We start from the raw sequence: 23,637 nt of genomic DNA, 5'->3' as shown, positions 1-23,637 counted from the left end.
AATTAAGCACTTACTATATATTAGGAACTGGGCATACAAAAGCAAAATACTGCTTTTAAGGAGCTTATATCCCATCAGACAAGTAAAGTATGGTCAGATAATGAAATTTGGTAATTCAAGGAGGGAAGGATTACTAACAGCGAAGAAGGGGAATCAGGGAAGATTTCATTAAGGAAGGAGGTGATGAATGGTCTCTGAGCTGAAGGAAGATAAGGAAACAATATATTCTAGGCAGAGACGCCTGTTTCTTCAGATGCATGAAGGGAAGAGATGTAATGTGGAATCTAGAGAACAGCACATGAATGTTAGAGTGTAGAGTGCCTGTACAGGGATAATTTGTTAATAATTTATCTTAGAAGTGGTAGAGAGCTACTGGTCTGTTAATAGAAGAATATCACACTTCACCTTAGGAAAATTATTTTGACAGCTTATGTGGGGGATAAGTTAAAGAGGGGAGATATTGGAAGCAGGGAGTCCAGTTAAGAGGCCATTGCAATAATCTAGGGAAGAAGAATTGCCCTGAAATAGGAAGGGGTTAAGAAAAGAGTGTTTGGTGAGGAAGTGGAGGGAGCAAATATAGATGACTCTTAAGAGTTTAGTTTTGGTTTTGGGAGTCAAAATGGCAGATTAGGGACAGCCACCCAACTGAACTTTTCCAATATTATCTTCCAAACAACTTTAAAATATTGCGCCAAATCAGATTTTGGAGCAGTAGAGCCAACAAAAGGTCAGGGTGAGGCATTTTTCTGGCCTAAAAAAACTTAAGGAGGTTGGCAGGAGAAGTCTATGACACCATAGTAGAGGACTGTTCACAATCTACATGTATGGCAGCAGCAACAGATGCTGAAAAAGTAGCACCAGCAGCAGTTTCCAGAGCCCTCAGTCCCAAGACAATAATGGGGTTGGACAGCTGGTTGGAAAGAGATTATAGGGGACCTCTTGTTGGCACTGGGTGCTATTTGGCAACTTTATTGCTCATACAGAGTTCTGGGCTGCAGTTCTAGGGTGGAGAGGAGTGTTGGATGTCAGTCACAAGGGAGCAGTGGCCCTGGTCACAGTTCTAAAGCAAAGAGGAGCACTAGTGCTTGCAGTTGCCAGGAACCAGAGGCCCTTCCTAGCTAAAGATTGGTGTGCAGTCCAGGAGAGCTGTGACCATAACTTCCCCAAGATCACACCCACCTTGGAAGCACCAAGAACCTGCAGAGCCCCAGCACTAGCTCTGAAAACAATAACACAAGAAAGTCTAAAGCATGAGAAAGTGCCTCTCCACCCCAGGTGAAGAGGATTCAACTTTAATAACAAAATTCATAGTTAAGAAATAGCCTAGAAAATGAACAAAAAACACTTGGCCATACAAAGCTACTGCAGTGGAAGGGAAGCTCAATAAGAAGATCAGAAGAAGACAAGAATGTGAAAACAGCTATCCAGAAAAGAAAAAGTCTCAAAGAAAAATGCTAATTGAACCTAAACCCAACAAAAATTCCTGAAAGAGGTAAAAAAGAGATAAGAATGGTTGAAGGAAAACATGGGAAAAGAAATAAGAATGATTCAAAAAAAATAAGAAAAAAGAACTAACATTTTGGTAAAAGAGGTATAAAAAAACACTGAAGAAAACAACCCCTTAAAAAACAGAATAGGCCAAATGGTAAAAGAGGCACCAAAATCCACTGAAAAGAACTTAAAAGCAGAATTGGATAAATGGAAAAGGAGGTTCAAAAGTAAACTGAACAAAATTCCTTAATAATTAGAATTGGGCAAGTGGAAGCTAATGACTCCATGGGACATCAAGAAATCAGGAAAACAAAGGCAAAAGAATGAAAAAATAGGAGAAAAAGTGAAATACTGGAAAAACATCAGACCTGGATAGATTAAGGAGAGAAGATTTAAGAATTATTGGACTACCTGAAAGTCTTGGTCAAAGAAAGATCCTAGACATCATATTTCAAGAAATTATAAAGGAAAACTGCCCCAGATCCAGATGGTAAAGGAGAAATTGAAAGAACCCCCTATCATGTCTTTTAAGACACCCCCAAATGAAAATTATAATGAATATTAATAGGCAAATTCCAGAGCTCCCAGGTCAGATAAAATACTTCAAACAATCAGAAAGAAACATTTCAAATATGGAGTCACAGTCAGGATAGTGCAAGAATTAGTAGCTTCCATGTTAAAGGAGTGGAAGACTTAGAATATGATATTCCAGAAGGCAAAGGAACTGAAATTACAACCAAGAATAACCTACCCAGCAAAACTGAGTGTAATCCTTCAGGTGGAAAAAATAGATATTTAATGAAATAGAGAACTTTCAGTCTTTCCTGGTGAAAAGATCAGAGCTGAATAGAAAATCTGTCAATTTTGAAAATTTGACAAGATTATATGAGTAAAGAGCAGAATAAAAAGCTAAACATGAAAGAGCAATCATAAAGGACTCAATAAAGTTAAACTATTCACAATCCTGTATGAGAAGATGACGCATATAACTCCTAAGAACTTTCTCAATATTGGGGCAGTTGCAAAGAGTCTACATAGGCGGAGGGTACAGGTATTAGTCAATCATGTTGGAATGATCTGCAAACAAAACTGAAGGGATGAACACAAGGGATGCATTAGGAGAAGGGAGAAGAGAGAGGTAGAATGGGGAAAATATTCTCATATAAATGTGACATTCAAGTAAGAGCTTTTACAATGGATGGGGAAAATGGGGAGTAGTAGGCAATGCTTGAACCTCACATCAGAATTGGTTAAAAAGGGGAGGAATATATATCCATGCTCAATTTTATTTAGAAATGTAACTTACCCAATAAGGAAAGGAGGAGAAGGGCTAAAAAAAAAGGATGGGGAAAAGGTAAAAGCAAAGGTAGTTTAAGAGAAGCAGTTGTTAGAAGCAAAACAGACTTTTGAGGAGGGACAGGATAAAAAAAATAGGGAAACAGAAGAAAATGAGATGGGGAGAGTATACAGTAACCATATCTATGAATGTGAATGGGATGAACTCACCCATAAAATGGAAGCAGATAGCACAATGAATTAGAAACCAGAATCCAACAATATGTTGTTTACAAAAGACATTCTTGAAACAGAAAGACACACGGTTAAAATGAAGGGCTGGAGTAGAATCCAATACACTTCAAATGAAGTAAAAAAGGCAGGGATAGCAATCATTATCTTAGACAAAGCAAAAACAAAATTTTGTTGTTTTTGTTTAATCATTTCATTTGTGTCTGACTATTTATGACTCCCATTTGGGATTTTCTTGGCAAAGATACTATGGTTTGGTTTACCATTTCCTTCGCCAGCTTATTTTATGGATGAAGAACTGAGCTGTACAGGGTTAAATGACTTGCCCAGGGTCATACAGCTAGTGAGTGTCTGAGGTTAACTTTGAACTCAGGAAGATGTATCTTCCTGACTTCAGGCCCAGCACTCTTCACTGTGCCACCCAGTTGCCCAGACATAAAAATATACCTAATTAAAAGAGATGATCAGAGAAAGTACATTGTGCTAAAAAGGTACCAGAGACAATGAAGTAATATCAAAAATGTTTACAGTAAGTTTTTTGATAAAGGCCTCGTTTTTCAAATATATACTTACTCAAATTTATAAAAATAAGATCCATTCCCCAATTGATAAATGGTCAAAAATAATAAACAGGCAGTTTTCAGAAGAAGAAATGAAAACTAACTATAGTCAAATAAAAAAATACTCTAAATCATTATTGATTTAGGAAAATGCAAATTACAACATCTCTGAGGTACCACCTCACACCTATCAGAAATGACAAAAGCTGGAGAGAATGAGGGAAAAATAAGTACACTGATGAACAGTTGGAGGAATAATGAATTGTGTCCTCTTTATGTCTTCAGTTCTTAGCACAGTGTGTGGCACATAGTAGGCACTTAATTGATGTTTGTTGACTGACTTATTGACTAGCCTGAGTACTCCCAAAGACCTTAATTTCAGTAAAATAAGATTATGAAAGTGAAGCAGGAAGAGTGTAATAGATGCTTAAGGAGAGGTAAGAAGGTCTGAAACAGTTGGAAATATGGAATTAACATGAGACGATTAAAGGATGAGTAAATACCAGTCCTGCCAAAACGGAGTCAAGAGACCAGGTACATGTGTTCTTGAGACATGGCAGAGAAGTCACTCAGATAAGAAATCCCAAAGTGTGTAGCCAGGTAACAAATTAGATGTCTGAATTGAGTTCTCTCCTTAAATGGAGATTTGGAGATAATTTTAAAAACTGAGATAAAATGAGAAGAGATTTTTTTTTAAAGAATTTATCTTATGGTTAAAAGAGACAGCATGGCATAGTAGATATAGGATTGGCCATAGAGTTAGGAAAATCATGGTTCTTTCCTGCCACATACTACCTATAAGACCATGGGCAAATCATTTAACCTCTTAGTGCCTCCAGGTAAATTCTATTGACTTACAGGTAGTTGTTTATCTACATAGTAAAGGGAATTTCCACACCATGAGTACCCCACAGATATCAAATCTCCTGTCACCTCCATTTATCCCTTTAAAAAAATGTTATGCTATTAACTTAGGAGTGGCCAGGAATGGTTTCATTTTCCCCTTACTGAAGGACATAAATGAATTGTAAATCCTAGATCTCTAATGAAGTCACAGCAGCTCCACCTTATTTCAATAGAATGATACATTCAAATATTCAGGACGATGACAATTCCATTTCCAAAATCCTATTTTATACTATGTGTAATAGGAGTCTGGAGCATGCATAGTGTTCCTCTATAGCATCTCTTTATGTGAAAGATGCTGGGGAGCCTGTTTTGAGGAGAGTTGAGATGACAGGGAATGAAATTGACTTGGAGAGACCGTAATATGCAATGGACATTTTCTAACTACATGGTGAGGAAGAGGTTCTTTGAGGTGCTAAGGCATTCAAATGGCTTGTCAGCCTCAGCACCTTGGTCTTTTATTGCTCTCCTGATGGATCTGTTGGACTCCTTCATTAATAGTGTCTAGCAATAGAAAATACTATAAAAGAGATCTTGGAGGGGGGGGCACTTTTTCCCTTCTGAGCCTGTGGCCTCGTGAAATGAGCCTCATTCCTTTGTTCTGTGTAGGCACTTTTTCCTTCTAAGTGAAAGGAGGAGAGCCTCTGACTTTCTGACTTTGAAGGCACCTTAGCATTACTGAGCTGCAGAGTCTGAATTTGTAATTGAAACAGTGTAAATGCCCCAAAGAGAAAGGAGTGAACTTTGGCAATGATCTTTGGGATCCTAGCCCAGCGGGTAGCTGAGACAAGAAATAATCTAGTAGCAATGCCTCCTTTGGATGTGGACTTGGTGGGACTAATCTACAGAGGAACTGAGCTAAGTTTTGAGGCTACTCTAGAGACTTTGTGGGGAGGAAATATTTGTCCCTTGTTAAGTAGTTCAATGGAATTTGGGTCTAATAAATGGCCTCTAATGGTGGGGGGGAACATAGCCAGTGGAGTCTGGACCTGATGGTAGTTGAAAAGAAGTACTTCAGCCTCTCAGTATACCTTAGCATCCTAAGGGGGAAATGAAGCTGGCCTGTCTGAGGGAGAGTAAACCAGAGTACATAAGCTACAGGCAGATAAAAAAATGTAATCCGTAATTCCATTTTTAGTACCTTCACAGCTAATGGAGATTGTTTGTAACCTAAGCCTCAATGACCATTTATATGGAATTTTCCTCATTGATGCAGATTAATTACTTGATTCTTTTCACCTGTGTGAGGAGTGGTGTTGGTGATAGCTGCAGAGAAGAGAGATCTTGTTTTTCTGGTTTCCAGCTTCTTAGGTATAAGACATGAAATTTCAAACTCTCTTCACATCCTTCAAGGGAAAAAGACTGGGGAAAAGTGAACATATAGAGGAAACAACACATGAATCATGTCCCTAATCTTATTACACTAGGGACTTTGGGGCATTTCCCCTTGGGTGAGATTTGGAATGTTCTCTCACAATTGGACTGTGTCATCTTGCTGCCAACTGGGAGGAGATTTTCATTCCTCTTTGAAGGTTATCTGATATTTTCTCATATGTGTGCTTTCTCTGATTTCTGTTTACCATCTACTTGGATAAATGGATTTTTTTTTTTTTTTTGCCATTTACTGTGTGTTCATTGTAGAAATGGTATCTGGTGGGAAGGGAATCAATTCTTTGTAAATATAGTTTTGAGGCATTTTCGCCTCTTAAGGTACGATGAACAGGAGTGTAGTTTTAGCCTAAAGAGTATTTCTCCTAGACTTACAATATTTAAGGGAGCGGATAGATATAATTCCGTATGGTACACCAGTCTCTCTGAGGGGAAGTCAATATCTGACCCCAACCTCCTACTTCCCCTCCTAGCAGAAACTTGTCTCCATTGGAAAAGCATGAGGGGAAGCAGACTATAGATATCTATTCTTGCCTCCCTATGAGCCACATCCATGTGGATATACAAAATCTACATAGGCAAAACATAAAACAGTCACATTCACACACTCCTACACGTTCATTCAGAAAGGTATTTAAAAACCTGTTTTGTAACACCTTTTCCCTGATAACATTTTAGGTGTCTTCACTAACTCTGAAACTGCATATACATTAGGTGCCTTATTTGTAATTTTAAAACAGACTACATCTTTGGCAAGAGCTTCATGATTTGTTTTCTGACATTGGCCAGAATTATATGAAATGGTTGAAACTAGCCTAAAGATAAAAGATAGAGGCTAACAATAAGTGGTAGGGAAGGGCTGAGGAAGATATAATGTAGGCTATAAACTTCACCAATAGCTAGAGCTAGGCTTAAATAAAGATATTATTAGCACTCTGTTGAAGTAACACCAATAAAATCAAGGAATTGAAATGGATTATCATTGAAAGCTGGCTTCAAAGAGAAACTTAATTTGGAAAATAACATACTACTATGGCTGGAAAAAATTATCTGAACCATAAATGTTCAATCAGAGAGAGAAATCTACTTTAACCCTGACAGAAGATTGTGGTTTCAGATGGCATATTTGATCTTGTAACTACACAATAAAGAAGTGACATAATGTTGCAGTGGAAAAACAGCTGGATTTGTAATCAGAGGACCTGAGTTCAAATCCGAGCTTCTCCAATGGCCAACATGTGCAACCTTGAATAAACCTTGTAGCCTATTACTCAGCTTCCTCATCTGTAAAATGAGGGAGCTGGGCCAGTGGTAGGGGACCTGCGCTCTCAAGGCTACATGTGATCATGTAGGGCCTTAAGTGCCGCCTTTGGGCTGAATCCAAACTTCACAGAACAAATCCCTTTATAATTTGTTCTGTGAAATTTGGATTCAGTCAAAGGATGGCACTTGAGAACCTACAGTGCCTCATGTGGCCTCGAGGCCTCAGGTCCCCCACCCCTGCTAGATAATCTCTAACTGATTCTAGCCCTAGATTCTATGAAATTTCAGCAAATTTCCTCATATATCAAATTACCTCTTGTGTAGGATGTGCCTGTAGTTCTAGAAAGCAGAAGTAAAAATGGTCTAGATCTTCACAGAGTTGGAATACAGTTAGTCTCTGTTTCTTTTGCTCCACATGTTGCCCCCATAAGCCGGGGAGCACACTCCTTCTTTATAGTCGCTTTATAAACTCCCTCTTTTCCTAAAGTACCATCTTCTACAGGAAACTTTACCTGACTTCCCCTCTCCCAAATGTTAATACCCTCTCCTAAGAGTAATGTGTGTCACATATTAGGTGCTTAATAAATGCTTAGAGGGAGACTATCTTGATTTAACTACTTTGTATCTATTAGTATGAATTCATTTATATTTATGCTACATATTTGTAGTCCAATTTCTCAACATTCACTGTTTAAAATTAATTGTAGCATGACATGTCTTTTTGAGATAGGAAAGTGAAGGAGAAATTTTCCAGCCACAGAAGTTTTGGATCCTTTTCGCCCTTCTTCTACTAGTCTGTTTGTGTACCAGTATAGCCCTCTTCCTCCACCCCACAAAGGTAGCAATTGCAATCTGTTTTAGAGTTGAAGTGGGCCAGATTTCAGATCAGATATTTATCTACTACGCCAAAAAAAAAAAAATCTATTTTAGAAGTAGGATTTAGAGGGGTTCAGGAAAAATACCACTTTCTCTGATCTGCATTCCCTCTTGGACTTCATGTTACTTTACTTTGTACCTCTTGAATGCATTTATCATGTATTATTGCATGTTAGTAGTTGTCTATGCATGAATCTTGTACCTTTCCAATACTTCCATTTAGAGCATGTATTATCTAAAATTTGTATCTTTCTCCGGGCACAATCCTTAGCACACAACTGATGCTTGATATATGTTTGTTGAATTGAATAGAAATTGTTGAGTAATGATCTATACATCATAGCATACATCTTCACTTTGTTGACTATTTAAGCACCTACAATATTCAAAGCCTAGTGCCTTTGGTTCCATTTAATTCAATCAACATTTATTAAACACCTACTATGTGCCTTGTTTCATGTATTTGTGTATGTGTACATACACACATATACACACATAGCGTGTCATGATGGAAAGCCAGTTTTAGAGTTAGGAAGACCTGGATTCAAGTCCTACTTTAGACAAATACTCTCTGTATGACCACAGTAAGTCATTTCATACCTCAGTGCCCCCGTGTCATTCTCAAAGATCTTAAATTACAGGCAAGGGCCTCTCTGTATCTCTGGAAAAAAATTTGAACACTGAGAATTCCCTACACTGATGAAATCACAGGGCTTATTATACACATACATTTACATACACATGCATAGAGATATAAATAAAAGCATAATACACATGCATGTATACATGTATACAATTGTATGTATACTCTTGTTTGATATTCATAGTCATATGCATGATATCTAGGCTCCCATGATTGTAACTTTTATTAAATTTTCATTCCACTTAAAAATACTTCCCTTTCACCTGAGACCACAGTGGGGGGAATATTATTCCTCAAACATAAAATTTAAGGGGACATATTCTTATTTTTAATTCTTCAGGTGTATATCTATTAGATTACTTGTTGCTTTTAACTGTAAGTTCAGATGTTCTATTCAATCAAGTCATTATGGCTGTGCAAGAGAATTTAATTTGTGTTATATTCTAGAGCTTGATTAGCCATATGAAATGATCAATTACCTGGATAATTTAGTACCAAGCAACACTTTTACCTTAAAGAGCCTTAGATTTGGAGTCAGTTGGCTCTCAATAAATGTTTTTTGAATTGCATTGAAAATTCAGGGCAAAATCTTTCGAGGCCCAAACTATTCACATCAATTGTCAAGGTGATGGAGAGTACTAGATTCTTAAAATACGAAACCTGTTCCAGCAGATAAATTCAAGAATGGTATGCTTTTTTCTTCCAAATAGCCTAAAGCAAACTGATATAAATTTTTTTGAAGAAGAACAAACTATGAAAAGTATTTCTCTATTTAAAAAACAGTAAATAAAATGCTTCCCAATAGACCAAAAATAAAGTGTCCTAGAGAATGCTATGCTGGTTATAGTGGTGGCTTATGGAAACCATTCCTAGGAAACGCAGCAACACTTTTCCGACAGTGATGATTCCTGAATTAAAAAGGCATTTTTTCTACTTAAGGGACAATGGGGTGCAGTTGAATAGCTTCAGTTTTGCAACTATAGGACCCGGAATCCAGTCCTGGTTCTGCTACTTACTACCACAGTCATTTCCCTATGCCTCTGTTTCTTCATCTATAAAATTAATGAGCTGGATTAGATGAAGTCTAGGTTTCCTTTCAGCTTTGGAACTTATGAATATATGCTCCTTGAGTACAGGACCGGTTTTCTATTTATTTATTTATTTTTGACTAGGTAGACCCACTGCCTACCATATAATTGGCATTTAGTAAATATTTGTTGAATTGAATTAAATATGAGTTTGAATGGAGGAGAATCCTAATGCTAGCACAATCCTTACAATCTGAAATGAGAGTTGACATACAACATTGCTACATTACTAACATACTACCTTATATCTCTAAATCATCAGATGTATTATAGGTAACTGAGTTTTACTTGTTTCTGGACCACTGTCAAAGGCACTCATCTCTCAGTGCCAATGTGCTGTTGACTACATTTCATAGGCCTTATCTGAGACCCTTCAAAAAAGATGAGCTAAAGAAAGAGCAACTCTTAGAAACTGTTTCTCCTTTGACAACCATTTCTTATTTATTTCATCCCAGTGGTTCTATTCTGCCATGAGCTTCCTGGGCAGCTCTCTGTTGAGTTTAATTTAGTGCAAGGGATGTGTATAACATTGCTGCTCGTTTAAATTACATGAAATAGGATAGTCAGCTCATTGAAGCCAACCCAAGCCACACATATTTAAGACTCTGAAGCTGAACCTGTCTAGTGCAACTTGCTCTTTTGGAGGTCGCCAAAGAGGAGCACTTTCATGGAGCTTGTCTGTGTGCAACTGACTGGGTGTGGTCTAGCATGGCCTGAGCCTTTGCTCTAAATTTCCTGGCTTTTCTTCCTCCTTTGGATCATGCTGAAATGTTAAAGTGATTTTCCTCAGGATCTGAGCATCTGGCTGTCTCTTCTGGTTTCTCTTTCTCATGGTTAATGAAAGAGAGGAAAATGAATTCAGGGCAGAAGAAAACCTTAATTTTATGCAAAGGGTGTGCCCCAGCTAAGTCACAATGATAGTGATATACCTGCATATAACAGACTTCTGTTTTCAATAATATATATCCCCAAAAGAGCAACGGAGATTTTAGAAGTCAAAAAGAGTAAAAGTATCTGAAATAACGAACAAAGCGTCCACCATCTGTTACACAGAAACTATCCTCTACTTTTAGCTGCATCTCTTCATTTTTATTAATTTCCCTAAGTTCATTATTTTGTGTAATTCCAACATTATCTCAAGTACAGAATAAAAGTGACACAATGTGCCAAAGCTACCTTTTTCTAAGTTCTGTCAATGAGCTATTAACAAAAAAGACCCCTTTGTTATGGAGGCAGTAGATCAATACTATTTGCTTATAATTCTATTGATTTTAAAAGCCAGTCTTTTGGTTATGTGTCCACTTTATCTGTACTTGTATACTAAAATGGATGAGACTGAGTTATGAATAATAATTCAGTTGTTGTTCATGGGATTTTTAATTTGGAGATGCAGATTAACGTTTATTTGTGTCTGTAATCACTAAGATTGCTATTATCCACAACTTTCAGGATTCCAGTTTCCTGAGGGATGATTTCTTTGAGATGATAACCACACCCCAGTATTCTTTCACAGAAAAAGATTATGGACTGTCTTTCCTCGTCACTCAACAACTCATCTTCCCTGTGACCTAGCTTTGTGTACTTCTGGTTTCTCTGTGGTTTTGGCTCTTCTTTTCTCAATTCCAGTTTTCTCCATTTGTCTGTGTTTTTCGGTTTGGTTTTCTCCTCTCAGTACCCCACCCCAGTCAATTCATCTTGTGTTTGGAGTCTGCTTAACTTCTCCATTAGAACTAACCTTTGTAGTTTTTTCTCCCTGGCTCTTTACTTGTCCTGCCCGATCTCCTAATGATATGGATGAAGTGGTACTTTAAATCTTAGGATTTCAATGTTGGAAGAAAACATTCAGCTGAACCCATACCAGCACAAGAATCCCCTCTACAACAGCTCCAAAAAGTTATTGAGAAAAGAAGGGAAGAGGGAAAGAAATTTAGTAGACTCTATACCTGTATCTTCTACTATTTCTTATCATACCTGTGGCACCACAAATCTGTTGAAGGTCAGTTCTTTTCAAGTCATGTAGACATTGACCACTAGAGCACATAGAAGCTGATTCCCCCATTAAAGATACAATTTTACTTAAAAGATAAATATATTTAATAAAAATTAAAAGGTAGACTACAGGGAGAATTCTTAGCTCAATAATAAACATACAGATCTATGCAATAAATGTCACTATAAATATGACATTAATTTATTATATGAAATTTAATATATGATAAGTATAACTATATAAATATAAGTTAAGGCCAATCAAGCACATAGACTATCGGGAGATTCCTGGGTTCACACAAACAAATTTATCAAAAATGACCTGCACTAGGAATAGATTTCTTGACAATAATCCTAAGAATATAAGGCAAGCACCTGTTTCTAAAAGGAAGAAGTCGGGGGACTACCTTTTCTGGGTATGATTGGTCTTCCTTTAACATAAGGTCACATGGATTTCTTAACTTATATCAAGGAGAGAGGAAAAGAAGAGAAAATTACTGTTATTCCTCTGCCTTCCAGAAAAGCAATCTTTTAACCAACATTGCCCACCTAAGTGTTAAAGAGCCAATGTGCTCTATATTGCTTTATCCTTCAAAAGAGAAGAGACTAGAGTAATAAGAGTGAAGTCCAGGCATTTGTAGTTCATCTCTGCTGCCAATGCCAAAGTCAGCTTGCATCTATGATACCAAAGCCTTCTCTCTCCAAACTTTCAGTCCCAGCTCCATATAATCCAGCTAGTGCCACTTAGAGTATGCCACTACTACAACCCTACCTTGGAGACATTGTGAGTTCAGTTCCAGTCCACTACAATAAAGCAAATATCACAATAAAGTAAGTCACATAAATTTATTGGTTTACCAGTGCATATAAAAGTTATGTTTATATTACACTGTAGTCTACTAAGTGTATAACAGTGTTATGGTTTTAAAAAAAAAAAACAACGTATACACCTTAATTTAAAGATACTTTAGTGCTGACAAATGCTAATCATCTTCTGAGCCTTCAGCAAGTTGTATTTTTGCTGGTGGAGGGACTTGCTTCAGTGTTGATGGCTGCTGATTAATCAGGGTGGTGGGTGCTGAAGGTTGAGGTGGTTGTGGCAATTTCTTAAAATAAAACAACAATGAAGTTTGTTGAATCAATTGACTTTTTAGCCTAATATCAATATTGTTGTATCTCAGTGAATAGGGAAGCCCAAGGATAAGGAAAGTGACAGGAATGGCTGATCAGTGAAGCAGTCAGAACACATACAATATTTATTGTTGTCATAAATGGGTGCAGTTTATGGCACCTCAAAACAATTACAATGGTAACGTCAAAGATCACTGATCACAGATCACCAGAACAGATAGAGTGATAATGAAAAAATTTGAAATATTGTGAGAGTTACCAAAATGTGACACAAAGACATGATGTGAGAACATATTGTTGGAAAAATTGTTCTGATGAGACTTGATCAACCACAATATTTCAATTTGTAAAACACCCAATATCTGTGAAGTGTAAGAAAGTGAAGCACAATAAAATGAAGTATGCCTGTAAAGGCATCTTCTCCATGTCTCCTATCTCTTTGGATATCACCCACCTCCTTAAAGTTTTACATGGGCTTTTTATTATAGGACTAGTCAGGAAAAAATCCTCACCCTTCCTAAATAAATGAAAAAAAAACCTTTTATTAAGTATTTAATATGCACAAAACATTGTCCTAAACACTGGGGCTACAAATATAAAAGTGAGGCAGTCAATACTCTCAAGAAACTTATATTCTAATGGGGAAGCCAGCACTTAAAGGGGAATGATGTCTAGGCATGGTTGTTTTAGTTTTAAAAAAAGCAGCGATGTTGAGTAGAACCCAAGGGGACAAGATCGACAAACCCTTTCCAGTAGCAATGACAGTATCAATTTGATTGTGGTTCCAGAGCTGGAAAACAGGAAGTCTGGGTGGGGTTGGGGATAGTGACAGCTGGGCTGAAATAGAAGTTTGGGGAGTAAGATGAAGTATGGCTGGAGATGGCCTTTCCACAGTGGACCAAGTGAGGCATTCACTCTCTATTTTTCTTAATTTTAAAGTGCCCACACGAACCCTTCCCCCTCTTCTTGGCCAGTAAAATCCTCTGTATTTTCCAAGTACAGATCAAATGCTGCCTCCTCTATGAGGACTCCAGGCCATATTGATCTTTCCCTTCCTTGAATCCTTATTATAGCAGTTTGAGCCTGAACCACACTAGTTACCTTTTAATTATTTATGGTCTTTCCTGGTTTTCTATTTGTGTTAGTTTTAAAACTCTGTATAAATGTGAGCTATTACTAATATAATTCCTAATGAGATTATAAGTTCCATGAAGTCTGAGACCATATATCTTATTCCTTTCTTGCATCCTCAATGAGGTTGACACATAATAGGTGTTTGGTAGATACTTAATGCTTTCTGTTTGAGCTAGTGTGGAGTAGGGGAAAGAGTGATAAAAATGGAATTAAAATTCTGCCCTTGCTACTTGCTGGATATTCAACCATGGGCAAGTCAATTAACTTCTTTGGGTCTTAGCCTTCTTATCTATAAAAGGAGGGCAGTGGACTAGGTGATTTTGAAGGTTCCTTCCAGCAATAAACCTATGATCTTATGCTATTCTACTTAGATTCTCCCAAAAGTATTTTAACTATTTTTATTTTAAACTGTTTGGGAGATTTTAAAAAGCATATTGGTACAGTATTGCCAGAGGATTTCTCATAGCAGAAGAGCAGTTTACAAGGAGAAATCATGTGCCAAATCAATAGCAGTCAATATACATTTATTTAGCACCTATTACCAGGTATTGTGCTAAATGCTGAGGATACAAAGATAGTCCCTGCTTTCAAAGAGCTCACTGACTAATAAGAAAGACAACCTGAAAAGAACTATGTGCAAATAGCTATATGCAGGGTAAATCCGAAATTATATTGCTAAATGAAAAGGCAAAGAGGCATTTGAGGAGGATTGTTTTGAGTTTTTAATTCCCTGTTACATGCAGAAGTCATTTGAATCCATTGGGATAAGAATATTTCTATTGGTTTAGACTTTTTGGAAAGAACAAATATCTAATTATCATCATTACATGAATATACTTAGGGAGAAAACAGCTCAATATGCAACATCTCTATCTTTCAAAGGGATAATTGAGTGCTGTATTTAAAATGGAAATTAAATTGGAAAAAATATTAGGAAAGTATTTTTAATTACAATAATAGCACATTCTCTTCAATTTGAAATAATGGCTCTCAAACTTTTTTATTTTGATATACATTTTGGTCACTTTGATTCCTCATTCAGCAAAATGTGCATAATGTTTAAATCATGCCACTGTTATCCAACCAGACTTTCAGAAGGCTAAGAGTGAGATGCAAGGCAGTCCTCTGTGATGGCCAAGTTTTTTAGATGATAGTTGAAATGTGGAAAGAATCACAGACCCTAAAGTGCAGTACAAATGTTTCTGTTGAATCATTTTTCATCACCTTTTACCAAGGCAATATTTAATACATTATTTCTGGTTAAATCATCATCTTTGTTAGAATGGTAATAGCCATATCAACTTCATAGAGAACGAGATGGACCATAGCGGAGAGTAGTTTGATCCTCCCAACGGTCCTGTGAGGTCAGTGGTAGTTAAACTGGTCACATAGAGAAATCTAGGGATAACTAGACAGCTAATGTGAATCATTATCTTCACAGTGTAAAGAGAATATGAGAAAGGTTCCTATCATGCTGCAAGAATTCTCTATGTACAAGTAAACATGGACAAGAATCTCAGCTAGGTGATGCAGTAGATAGTATGTTGTACCTGGAGCCAGGAAGTCCTGAGTTCATATCTAGTCTCAGACACGTACTAGCTATATGACCTTGGACAAGTCACTAAATAGCTGTCTGATTCAGTTTCTCCATCTGGAGATAATAGCACCTACTTTCCAGTGTTGTTGTGAAGAAAAAATATGAGATACTATTTATAAAGTACTCTGTAAACTTTAAAGCATTGTACAAATATTAACTAATAATAAGGATGATAACAGTTAGTATTTATATAGCACCTACTGCATGCCAGGAACTGTGCTAAGCACTTTACAAATGTTCTCTCACTTAATCCTCACAACAACCCTGGGAGATAGATGCTATTATTACCCCCATTTTTATAGTTGAGGAAACAGAGGCAAATAGAGGTTAAGTGACTTGTCCAGAGTTATGCACCTGTTGAGTGTCTGGAACTGGATTTAAATGCAGGTCTTCCTGTCTCTGGACCCAGCACTCTATCCACTGAGCCACTTAGCTGCCCCATGCACACACATAGGCATATATAGAATGCACATTAAAAAATAGGAGAATTGGGTGGGATAGGGCACTTGCAACTGAAGGGATTGGGAAGGAGGCTTCATGTAGAAAGTGGCACTCAAATTGAATCTTGAAGGACAGTAATGATTCTCAGAAATAGAAGCAAGAATAGAATACATCCAGGCAAGGGAAGTAGCCAGTACAAAGGCACAGAGGTGGAAAATGGAGTGTCCTTCATGAAGAACAAAAGATAAAGGTCAATTTGACTTGACCATAGATTTCATGAGAAGGGAGTTACAGACTAGAGAGTCTTCCCTTCTTCTTTTAAGGAAGAAAAATTTAAGATTTTTCATTTTTTCCATATTAGGTTAAAATTGGGACTTAAAAAGTTATAAATTGAATGATTGAGAATTGTTTTGTATTGTTCAGCAGCTAAAGTAATTTCACACATACAAATAATATCCTGTCTTCTCTTTCCTTCCCCAACGCTATGTCAGGACAGAATCAGAGATGTTATGCATTAAAAATCCTCAGACATTCAGGCTGCTAAGACTTTCCAACTTCTTTACTTCTCTCTGGTTCCATATAACCTCCCTTTAGAAACCTTTTGCCCAGTATGGGAAGATCCAAAAGCATTAAAGTACTTTGTAGTCTGGTACTAAGAGCTTTAATAACCAAGAGGCCAATAGGAAATTTTAAAATGGACAATTTCAAAGGAACCTGGAAATACTTGTAAAAAGTGATACAAAGTAGAGTAAGCAGAACCAGAACAATTTATAAACAATGTCAACAATATCATAACAACTTTGAAAGACTTTAGAACTCTGATCAATTCAATGACAAACCATGATGAGAAAGGACCGAAGAAAAATCATGCTACTTACTTCCTGCTGGAGAGGTGATGAATTCTTACCCAGATCAACATGCTTTTTTATTCATTTTGCGGATCATCATCATCGTTATCATCATCCTTACTTTATTTGTTTGGCCTGGATTGTGATTTCATGAGTATAGAGAATTCCAGTTGCAGAAACTCCCTTTACCAATGTAGATCACTACCTAGCTAGGCAATTCATCTCTCAGAGAGTTGCTTGAGGCAGTGAGAGGTTATGACTTGCCTAGGATCACACAGCCAGTAGATGTGAGAGATGGTATTTGAACTTAGGTTTTCATGATTCTGAGACTGACTCTTTATCCACTGTAATCACACCGCATTTCTTTAAGAACGATAAGAGCAATTTTTTGTTCCCAGGCAAATATCTTTCTAGCGCTGAATTTTCTCCTCACTCTCCCTATCTCTTATGAGAGACTCATTGAATATAAACTAACCCTTACACCAACTAAGCTACACATAATTAATATGGTAAATGCAACATGTGACTATGAACTCCTGCTTCTCATTTACTATCTGAATAGCTCTGGGCAAGTCACTTCATCTCTGGAGCTTAAGCCATTTCACCCCTTGGGCCTTATCTGTAAAATGAGGTGGTTGACCTAGATGAGACAGTAAGACCCCTTCTTTCTCTTAATTTATCATTGCGTGAATTAATTCAAAAGCCAAACAGAAGTAATTTTTAAATTTTCTATTGGCTAAGATAATCCTGTGCCACTGCTCGTCAGTTTTGTCAATAATCAAGATTTGACTGCACTTTACTTCTGTTCTTTTTAACTGAATGAACATAGGAATTCTGGTCTTGAAGCTTCAGTTCAGAGCCAGAGGAATAGGAATGACATTCTCCAAATCAGTTCCCTTAACCTGAGTTGTGCTGAATCAGCAGGAAGGTGGGCACTCTTGGTGGAGCCACGTGTCTTTTCAACAATGCCAGCCCTTCAGAAATGCTGGGTAATTTTCTCATATCAAATCCAAGCCAAATTAGAAATCTTTTCCTTCTTGGCTCTGCCTGGTTTAAAAGGATTGCTCTCTTCCCACTGTTCCAATTCCTGGGAAGACCCACTGCTGCAGTCATTCTTTCACATGGCACCAGCTGTTGAATCATCTGCCTGCCAAGTCAAAGCAGCACTCAGCTTCATGGCATCTTTGATTTCAGAACTGAAATCCCATAGTATTCATTTTCTGAATATGTCAAGGAGTACTTCAAATGTTTTCAACGTCTTCAAGCATTTCTCTTTCATTATCATAAAGTTTTGAGATAAGGAAAAAAGTGATTATTTGTGGTCCTCATAAGGGGTACATATTTTTTGTTATGACCTTCATCAGCTGAAGAAATATCATACTCTATGTATATGTAAATAGAAAGTGGGGCATCCTGGTTGACTGGGTAGAGATCTGGCTCTGGAGTCAGGAAAACCTGATCTCTAACACAAAGTGGGAGAGGGAGTTTTCTGATCTAGAATTCCCTATACTAATGAAATCACAGGCCTAATTTCTCTATTTACAAAAAGAAAATGAGAGAAACTTTTACATAGTAAATAGAGATTCAGGAAGACATGGGTTTAAAAGTTGCCTCTGTCTCATAATGGTTATATGACCCAGGGCAAATTGTTTAACTTCTCATCTCCCCATATGACTCAAAGGCTATATAAATTACAGAATCCAGTATTGCTTTTTACTGATAGAAAGAATTTTTTTACCTAGAATTCACTATGCCAATGCAATCACAAGTCTGGGTCAAAAACAAAATAGATAAGTGTCCTAACTTGCAAATAGTGCTTTCTGGTTTTCTGAACCTATTAACACAAGCTAAGAAGCCTCTTCCCAGATCTGCCTGCTGTCTTCACTCTCACAAGTTACCTCTTGGCTTTGTCTATTCCATCATGTTACTTTCAGAACTGAAAAGACATTCCTAATGTGTTAAGCCAATTATCCCAAAGGGAGCTTTCCATCTCGCTGGAGGGAAAGCCTTTGCCAAGGTCAGTAACATTTTAAATTGAGGTCCACCAAAATTGCATTCATCTGGGAGTGTTTTCAATGTTTTGACTCATTCAATCACTTCCTTCTAGAACTGGGCCTATTGATGAAGAGGTTTACCAGGATTTGCCTTTATCAGGTTTTCTAAGAATTGTCTGGCTGCTATACTGCATGAAGACACACAAGGAAGTAGAGGAAGTCTGCTTAGGTATTATGGAAGTAGGAGAAGGCAGGAAGTGATAATGAATTAGGATTATTTTCCCATAGGAACATTGTTATATTTGGTAATAAGGTTGCCAGGCCCTGAATGGGGGCCCCAGTAAGTTTTCATCTCATGAGAATATCACTCCCCACTTCAACCTCTGTTTTCCTTTCTCCCTTTTTCTCTTTTTTAAAAAAGTCACCGATTTCATATTCCTGCCATTTTCCACTTGACAAATTTCTTGTCCTGTCACTTTCTGATCTTTCTTCTTCCAGTTTGCTGAAGAAGCATCTTTGAAACAACCTAGAAGATTCTCTGCAAAATCCACTTTGTCTCCTTGTAGATACTCCAAAATCTTTTTACATCTCTTGAAGGCAGTGATAATTTTATTTTATTTCTGTCTTTTTATCATCAGAGTCTAGCACAATGCCTGGCATATGGTAGGTGTTTACTGTTTCTTGAATTTCATTTAATTGAAAGTCATTTCACTTCTCCTGCCCTCCACAATATTTTTTAAAACTTTTGTTTTGTTGGTTTATGTGTGGGTGTATTTGTGTGATAAATATATAGTATTTCAGCTATGAATTAAATCTGAAGCCTGGCTTGGCAACCTTACTACCAGATATAATAATGTTCCTATAGGAAAATAATCCTGAAGTCCAAATTCATTATCACTTCCTTCCTGCCTTCTATTTCCATAATAAAAATGGTGATTATGTATGTAAGTTTCTGAGATAAATAAGTACAAAACATGCATATGCAACCAAAGCACTACAGTAATAAAAACTACCATTCATATGGCTCTTAAAAGTTTGCAAAGGACTTTATTTAAGGAAATACTCATTATCTCCTCTCCTGTAAGCCTTACAGGAGATAACAGAGCCTGCAGAGTGTAGGGTGATTTTTTTCTATTCAAAAGCTAGTGCAAAAGATGAGATTTAATCCTGGATCTTTCTGACTCCAAATCCAGAAAATTATTTACTCCAAAATGGTTCTACTTTATAAATGTTATCTCCTATTAGAGAGAATCCCAGAGTAAGAACTGAAATGGACCTTAGAGTTCAGACAACTAAACTCTTCATTTTATAGATCAGAATAAGCTACAGAGAGGGTAGGTGACTGCTCATTATTACAGAGACAGTAAGTGGCTGAATAAGGATTTGAAGCTCATTCCTCTGACTCCAAACTCAATGTTCTTTCCATTGTATCATGCTCAAAAGAACAGATTCCTTCTTAACTTCTCTTCTACTTAAATAAAGAGATGGGTTACCAGTCAACAACCTGTCAGAGATTTATTTAGAAACAAACAACTTACCCTTTAAAAAAGTCCTTCAGAGGATGTCGTAGCTTAACAACCTTCATTTTTAAAGCTACAGAGCGGAAAAACAATAACTGATGCTCATAATGCAACCAAACACTGGAAAAAGTGACTCCCAAATCCTCCATTATATAGCCAGCACCACATAAAATACTATGGGAGAATATGAGATATTTGATGTAGTTCTTGCATTCAAGATTTCAATCCAGTTTTAGGGATGTGTGACTTACTTAAAGACATGGAGAGAGCTAGGTGGCTCAGTGCATAGAGCACTGGGCCTGTAATCAGGAAAACAATGAGTTCAAATCTGACCTCGGATACTAGCTGTGTGACCCTGAGCAACTCATTTAACTTCTGTCTGCTTTTGCAATTATGTAACATTTCCATATTAACCATTTTGCATCCTGGGTTATCTCTAGTCATCCTGATGAATATCTGGTCACTGGACCCAGATGACCCATCATTTCTCTGACGTCATGATCTTCTTCAAAAATGAAGGACAAACACAACAACAGCTTGCTATAAATCAGTGATGATAAAACCCCTAATAGTGATAATAGAAACACTTATTTCTGCCCCCCCCAATTTATTTATTTATTTATTCAATTTTCAACAATCACTTTCATAAGTTTTAAATTTTCTTCCCCTCCCTCCCCAAGATGGCATGCAATCGTATATGGGCTGTACACATACTCTCTTATTAAACACATTTTCACATTAGTCATGTTGCAAAGAAGAATTAAAACAAATGGGAAAAAACATGAATAAACTAAATAAAACCAAACATAACAAAAGAGAAAATAATCGACTTCATTCTGTGTTCCAAATCCATATTCATTCTCTGGATGTGGATGGCATTTTTAGGAGCACTTATTTCCCAGGGTTGTTGTGAGAATCAAATTTACAAAGCACTTAGTGTGGTTCCTGGCATAAAGTTGATGCTTAATAAATTTTTGTTTCTTTCCTTTTTTCCCCCTTTTTTATTATTCACTTGTTTCAGTGATGTTTGACTCTTCAGGATTCCATTTAGGATTTTCTTGGCAAAGATAGTAGAGTGGTTTGCATTTTCTTTTCCAGCCCATTTAATGTATAGAAATTGGGTTAAATGACTTGCCCAGGGTAACACAACTAGTAAGTATCTGAGGCCAGTTTTGAACTAAGGGAAATGAATTTTCCTGACTCCTGATCTGGTATTCTATCCACTAAATCATCTAGCTGACGATTCTTTTCTTAAAGACACATTTTAAAAATGTAGACTAACTGTCTTAGATGCTATACAGAAGGGACAAAAAGAATTTAGAGTAGGGAGATCATTGTGGGCTGGAGGATTCAAGGAAGGCTTTATGTATATACATAGTATACAGGACTTTAACTAGACAGAAAGAAAAGAAGAATTTAGATTGAGAGAGAAGGGTAGATGTGGGCAAGTACTGGCATAAGCAAAGCACAAGATGAGGAAATAACATATAAGAGTTGTCATTAAATATTTTTATTCTGATTCTTAGAAAATTGATATAGGAAGACATCAGGGTTTTTTATTGGCCAAAATACAACTAAGATTGTTTTGCATTTGCATAATAAAGGCAGGAATCTGGGCTATGTGGAAATAATAGAAAATATTAACATTGAAAATAATAAAAAATGATAACATTGCTTATTTTGTTTCCCTATTGTTCTGAATCAAATTAATTTTTTCTTCCAAGCCAGAAAGGATCTAGAGAATTTCTAACCCTGTCAGACCATGATCTTGTACAAATTATTGTGATCACAATCTTTTTTTTTTCTCATCGGGGAAAACTTTTTATCGTAGGTGCAGTGAGACAGCTGGACACAGTTTAGATGATTCCAATTTTGTTGGCAATATCCAAAGCATCATAGTCTGGAGCAAGACAGACATAAGCTTTCTTCTCTCCATCAGGCCGGATCAGTGTGTTGACCTTGGCCACATCGATGTCATACAGCTTCTTTACTGCCTGCTTGATCTGAGGCTTGTTGGCCTTGACGTCCACAATGAAAACTAGGGTGTTGTTGTCCTCAGTCTTCTTCATAGCAGACTCAGTGGTCAAGGGAAACTTAATGATGGCACAGCGGTCAAGCTTGTTTCTCTGAGAGGCACTTTTCCGGGGGTATTTGGGCTGCCTTCTTAGCCTTAGTGTCTTGGGTCACCAGAAGGTGGGGAATGTTCAGATCTTCTTCTTTTTGTGGCTATGGACACCCTTCAACACCGCTTTCTTGGCCTTCAAGGGCTTGGACTTGGCTTCTATCTTGGGGGGACAACGGCTTCCTTCTTCACCTTCGGTGCCATCTTGGGGGAAAGGCATGATCTCAATCTTAAGTATTGTTAACTCCTTAAAAGGAAGACATACTTAAACTGAGGACTTTCCACCTGACTTTTATTATCCGGGTATGGTAAGTGATAGCCTGTGGCTATGACTGAAGTGTGATTGTGGAGTGGCTTCTTAGTCACCACATCCTGGAAGACTGAAATTAAAATGATTCTTTGTTGGCTACAAAGAAAAAAATCCTGCAACTTATAGCAGGGAGCAAGTGCTTCCCAGTGGTGAGTATAAGATTAGTGGAGGGGAGAATTGAAAAGCCAAAGGGATTAACAGATACTATAATACTTAGTGGAAAGCAACAGATATACACATTAATACCTATGTACAGAACTACTGCAGATCAAGACTCAGCAGGGAACAGATTCAGAGAGTGATATTTCAGGGTAGTATTTGGGATCAAATCCAGTCTTTATAATCCCACAGTATAGAATGCTGAGCCACAAATTCTATTAATAATAGATGTATTACATATTTTAAATTTCTCTTTAAACAGAATATGCAATTATTCACAACATTTGTTTCCCAACCAAAAACCAAATTTTCCTACTGAACTATGGAATTTTAGAGCTAGAAAATACATCAGAGATTATCATATCCAGCTATTATTTTAAAGATAAAGAAATCAAGATTTATAGAAATTAATGATTTATCTAAAGTAATTTTTCTGTCTAAACATAGAAATTGAAAAAACTTAGATCTTCTGGCCCAGAGCCTAGCAGTCTTTTTCCACTATACCACATTTGGTGAAGGCCAAAAAAAAAAAAAAAAAAAAAAGTGGACTACACCTTATATTCCCAAGAAATCAAGTCAATAAGCATTTATCAATCATCTACTATGTGGTAGGCATTGTGCTAAGTGCAAGGGATGCAAAGATGGGCAT

The 23,637-nt window shown here is 37.0% G+C and overlaps 1 pseudogene; it reads right to left on the bottom strand.

Annotated features, from left to right (window-relative positions):
- Nucleotides 1-22,233: 22,233 nt before the first annotated feature.
- On the bottom strand, nt 22,234-22,739 carry LOC140500607 (large ribosomal subunit protein uL23-like; annotated as a pseudogene).
- Nucleotides 22,740-23,637: the final 898 nt, after the last annotated feature.

This window comes from Notamacropus eugenii, chromosome 4 (assembly GCF_028372415.1).
Source record: "Notamacropus eugenii isolate mMacEug1 chromosome 4, mMacEug1.pri_v2, whole genome shotgun sequence".
In the NCBI taxonomy this organism is placed as follows: domain Eukaryota; kingdom Metazoa; phylum Chordata; class Mammalia; order Diprotodontia; family Macropodidae; genus Notamacropus; species Notamacropus eugenii.
The sequence above is the reverse complement of the archived record's forward strand: the minus strand, read 5'-3'. Positions and strand labels throughout refer to the sequence as shown.